This window comes from Echinops telfairi, unplaced genomic scaffold (genome assembly GCF_000313985.2).
Source record: "Echinops telfairi isolate 266 unplaced genomic scaffold, ASM31398v2 ScPeMD7_3533;HRSCAF=4204_1, whole genome shotgun sequence".
Lineage (NCBI taxonomy): Eukaryota > Metazoa > Chordata > Mammalia > Afrosoricida > Tenrecidae > Echinops > Echinops telfairi.
This window is the reverse complement of record NW_022107432.1, coordinates 26232493-26238422: the sequence shown is the minus strand read 5'-3', so window position 1 is coordinate 26238422 and position 5930 is coordinate 26232493.

Genomic DNA, 5930 nt, shown 5'->3' with positions numbered 1-5930 from the left:
AAAGGAATAGCTGAAAACAAGGCTGCAGGAATTGATGGAATACCAAACGAAATGTTTCAACAAGCTGCGGAAGCACTGGAAGCACTCAATCATCTATACCAGGAAATTTGGAAGACAGCTACTTGGCCAACTGACTGGAAGAAATCCATATTTGTGCCCATTCCAAAGAAAGGTGACCCAACGCAGTGTTCAAACTATACAACAATATCCTTGATATCACATGCAAGTAAATTTTTGTTGCTACTTATCCAAAAACAATTACAGCAGTACATTCACAGGTAACTGTCAGAGGTTCAGGTCAGATTCAGAAGATGTGGAACAAAGGCTATCATTGCTAATGTCCGATGGACCTTGGCTGAAAGAAGAGAAGACCAGAAATATATTTATTTGTGTTTTATTGACGATGCTGATTCAGGATATAAAGCAGGAAGTAGAATCCAAATAAACCAGTTGGAGATCTGTTTTGAAAAGACTGAACCAGCCTTGAGACCAACTTCTCACCATGATCACCTTCACGGGCAGCACATCCAGCTTTTAAGTGCACCCACTGCCTTCAAGTCAATTCCAGTTCATAGAAGCCCCTGTAGAGCAGTGCAGAGCTGCCCCTGTGGGTTTCTGCAACTGTAAATCTTTAAAGCCTCATCTTTCTCCCATGGAGTAACTGGTAGGTTCAAATTACTGACCTTCAGGTTAGCAGCCCAATGCATAACCATTATATAACCACATGCACCTGTTTGGACTTACCTAGGCATTAAATGTAAAGATCTACTTGGGAACAGGTCTTGTTTGTAACTAGGGACTGCCAGTAGCGGCTGTGGACTGGACACTAGTTAAGTACTAGGTGCTTTTAGAAGCACCGAATTACCCTGCTGGCCCTACAAGGCAAGATATCTGCCCCAGTTGCAGACAAGGAGAATTAGGGTAAAAACAGAGCAACACACTCAGGCCTTTATGTGTTAATGAAATCACAGAGCAACATGAAGTGGGTTTTCTCTTCTCTGAGAGAAGCCAAGATCCTCACCGAGCAGCTTCTGCCCTCCCTACCTGGGGCGTCCTCAGAGAGCATCTTGTAGCATCTGTTTGCAGGTTATTGAGAAGCAAAATGTTAGGAAGATTAGAAAACCAGCAAGTCAGCCTTGCTGGAATGAGTGGGGGAGGAAATTAGTTCTCTGGCTGAGAAAGGGCCTGGCCAAGCAGGGAGTTAAGCCAGGCTTGGCCCTTTGCAGTGGGGACAGAGGTATGACCCTGAACAAATGGGCTGGCCTATGTCTGTCTCCTGGGACACTCTTGCAGCCACCCTAAAACCCAGAAGAGGAACAGGGTGGGGTCTGAGTGGGCGTTCTGCTCCCCAGAATCCTTGGTCGTCATTAGACTCACACCTGCCCTCCTCCAACACAGAGAAAAATGTATAGGAGCACCGAGCAGCATAAACACACATAGCTTATTGTTCATGCTTGGCTCTGCTGTCCGAGTAGCTCGGGCATTTATAGCCAATGCCCTCCCCACCTGCTTTCAGCACAGTTGCAGAGAGAAGGATGTGATGTCTTCAAATGCCCCCAAGTGCAGACGGAACACGGCACAGCCTACGGCTGCCTTCCAAGCAGTCGCATCCACCCCAGCCCCAGGTCTTGTGTTGCAGGAGCCTCCACTCACCCCGCCCCCCTCCATTTCCCTGCAAGTTTCCACCCCCAGCTCCAGCTTCCAGCCACCAAGTGGCAGATGGATAGAGACCTCCCACCACAGGAACATGTTTACAACCATGTTACCTGAGTTTCTTGCTGCTGCTTGGAAGCAGCCGCCAAGAAATCAAAACGACATATTGCGTCGGGCCAATCTGCAACAAAAGACCTCTTCCAAGGGCTCGTAAGCAAAATAAAACCCTGTCACTTTGAGGACTCAATGGCACCTGAACCAAGCACTGGTGTTTTCCATCTCTTCAGGGGCATGCAAAAGCCGCACAGCGAATCAGAAGGAACAGAGAAGAATTGGTGTATCCGAATTACGGTTTGGGTGAATAATATTGAATATACCCCGTGTCTCCCAGAAGAATGAACAGATCTATCTCAGATGATGTGCAGCCAGATGCTCCTCAGCAGCTAGGATGGCGAGACATCATCTTGAGTACTTTGGACATGTTGGCAAGTGGGACCAGTCCCTGGAAAAAGACATCACGCTTGGTAGAGGAGCAGGGGAATAGAGGAGGTCCCTCAAGGAGAACAGCTGACCCAGTGGCTGCCACGAGGGATCAGTAGCAAGGCTGGTGCTGGGCCAAGCAGGGGTTCGTTATATTGTACGCGAGGCGGTTATGTGTTGGAGCAGAAATGGACAGCACCAAAGGACAACAACGGCTGCTGCAGATGACCCGAGGCTAGTCTCTATTTTGATAGGCTCCTAGGATTTGGGGGCTTTAGATTCAAGAGCCTTCTGGATTGATTCATCAATAAACACTCAGCCCCTGAACGGCTCTATTCAGGGCCGTTTCTGGAACTGAACTCAGAGGAGAACAAGCACCGAGGGGTCTGTAGCCCAATGTGGTCCTGGGCGGATCCGGGTGGTTACAGAGGATGTTGGTACGGATGATGATGAATTAGTCATCTCTTTTCCCTTTCTACCCACTGCATCTCCTCAGAAGTGCCCTCTCCCGGACACCCTATTTACACTACCCCCTATCTAATACAGCGGTTCTCAACCTGTGGGTCACAACCCCTTTGGGGGTCAAACGACCCTTTCACAGGGGTCACCTGATTCAGAGCAGTAGCAAAATGACAGTGATGAATTAGCAAAGAAAATAATTTTATGGTTGGGGGGGGGTCATCACCACATGAGGAACTGTATTAAAGAGTCGTAGCCTTAGGAAGGTTGAGAATCATTGATCTAATAGATAGTTAATTTGCTTATTGACTTATAGTGTGAGCTCCATGAGAACACGGGGCAAAGAGTGCCTAGCCTGTGATAGGAGCTTACTAAGTACCTGTGGGGCCTAAGTACCTATGTCCAATAGCACCCCCCCCATCCCCATCCCCTAAAAAAATATCACTGCCATTGAGTCCATGCTGATTCATAGCGACCCCCTATGGGTTTCTATAACTGTTTACGGGTGTAGAAAACCCAGTCTTTGTCCCTCGGATCTGCTGGTGGTTTTGAACTGCTGAATAGACGGATCATAGCCCAATTTATAACCACTATACCATCAGGGATCCTTCCAAGCCCCTCAAAAGGTCAGATATCCCTCTTCCATAGGCCCAGCTTTGTCTCGCGTTCTGGGAGCCAGTCAGGAGTTATTCCAGGAGGCTTCGGGATCCCCAGGCTTTAAGTCTACTGGCTCAGCCCCAGCCAGCTGACTCGCTGCCCTGGTCCTGCCCTACGAGGTCTGCTCCCGGCCTCACTTCTCATCTTTAGCAGCTGCAGCCCATGCTATTGTTCTCTGGTTCTCTGTTGCTGTTGAAAGACAAGGAGAATCCGTTGCCATTGACTGGATTCCAACTCGTGGTTCCCGTGTGTCAGATTAAAGCAGACCCGCTGGGTTTTCAGTGACTGAAGTTTCTAAAATAGATCACCAGGCACCTCTCTGAACTCAAACCGCCAACCTTCCAGTGAGCAGCTGATCATCAACTCTTTGTATACACACACACACACACACACACACACACACACAGATTTGCCATGGAGAGATTCGAATCCATGCCAACTCCCTGTGTTTCAGAGTCGAACTACTCTCCACAGGGTTTTCTTTCTTTCTTTTTATAAAATCATTTTATTAGGGGCTCATACAACTCTTATCACAATCCATCCATACATTAATTGTGTAAAGCACATTTGTACATTCGTTGCCCGCATCATTCTCAAAACATTTGCTCTCCACTTAAGCCCCTGTCATTGGCTCATTTTCCCCTCCCTCCCCACTCCCCTGTCCCTCGTGAACCCTTGATAATTTATAAATTACTATTTTGTCATATCTTGCCCTGTCCAACGTCTCCCTTCACCCACTTTTCTGTTGTCCATCCCCCAGGGAGGAGATCATATATAGCTCCTTGTAATCGGTTCCCCCTTTTTATCCCACCCTCCCTCCACCCTCCCAGTATCGCCACTCTCACCGCTGGTCCTGAAGAGGTCATCGCCCTGGATTCCACAGGGTTTTCTTGGTTGAAGCCTTTTGGAAATAGGTGACCAGATCTCTGTTCTGAGGAACTTGTAAGTGGGTTGGAACTGCCAACCTTTTAGTTAGTGTCCATAGGCTTAACCATTTCGGCTACTCAAGGACTGGGGATTCTGTAAATAACAACCACCCTCCTAAAAACCACATGTGCTGCCATTGAGTTGATTCTGACTCATAGAGAGCCTAGATAGGGTCTCTAAGACTCCATCTTTATGGGGACAGAGAGCCCATCCTTCTCCCACAGAGGGGCTGGTGGGTTTGAACTGCTAACCTTGTAGTTAGCAGCCCAACATTGAATCCAGCAGGCTCCTTGGTAAATAACATTAGCTCCTACATATTGCTTGCTTGATGTATACCAGGCACGGTCCTGGGTGTTTTACATTTACCCTGACTACTCTGCATGGTAGGTATGCATCCCTGTTCTGGATGAAGAATACGTTTAGAGCCATTCAGCGACTGAGCACATGGGGCTCCTGTCCCCCTGGTGTTTTCCAGAGAGCTTCCCCTGCACCCCCATAGTGCTTACTGGTATTATGTAAAATGAAAAAGATTCCACAGTCAGAATTGTTGGGGAACTCTGGGTTAACTAAGCAAGATTTTGTACACCAGGGTTTGGGGGGACCTTTCAAATGCCCATGTCCATTGCAACCTTCCTGGTAGGGAGGACGGTATGCAAATCACACCATTTCTCAAACGTCCTTGGCTTTGGAAGCTCTTTCACAAGCAGCATCTCACAGAAAAGGGATCAGAAAAGAATGTGGCAAGCCGCCCAGCATCAAGTTATGGTCTCGATTGTTGTGACCGGGGATGTCCAAAGAGATAGAGGAGGGGGCGGTGATAGGTGACCTCCCGATGAGGGACAGTGAAGGCAACTGGGATGTTCCTTGGCAACTGACACTTCCATGCAAGGTGTTGGTGGGGGTGGAGGAGGTGGGGCCCTCCTGGTCTAGCAGGGCCCCCTCCATCCTAACAAACAAATGGCTGTCACCCCGACCCTCCACATTCCTTCAGTCCGTGTTCTCAGATGCCCACGCAGTTTTAATTAAACGCTGCGTCTGCTGGCTCATTAAGGAGAAACCAGTTGGTTCTATTTCTGAGTAGCCTCAGGACTCCTCACTATTTTTACTGCTCCAATAACATTGCAAGGGATTTTATAGTGTTTTGAAGCAGGCCTTCACACCACGGTTGTCGCAACGAATGAAATGAGACCAAAACAGACGTGAAGTTTTAAAGTTTGGGTGAGCTGGGACACTAACTGGAACCGGGAAATGTGCTGGTGGAGAAGAGGCACGGTGGGCCCTTTGCGGCATCCTGATGTGCAACCTTGGGGCAGTGCCGGGACTGTAGAGAATGACACACAGTCAAAGCAGCCATGTTTATGGCTCAGCTGGGGAAGAGATTTGGTTGCTGTGCAGCCTGGTGCTTCTGTGGTCACCCAAAAAGATCGGCGTCTCTGTGTCCCACGACTTTTCCCACCCTGCCTACATTCCAGTTCACCGACATTGAAACAGGTTGGGTCCAGACTGGCGTCGCTGTGTCAGTCCTGACTAATCAGACAGTTTGAAACCCTAGGTGGCACACGGTATTGCTTTTGAGCCGAGAGGACTTCCAGGCCAGGACTGAGCCATTATTCATTTGGATCCAAGAGTTCAGACTTCACTCAGATCTGCCATCAGAAGCTGCCCTTCTCTACCCTTTGGGATCATCCCTCGGGAAGGGCCCAGCCATGCTCAATAAAAGGGCCTGCACTGACAGACTGAAGGGCTCGTGCTTC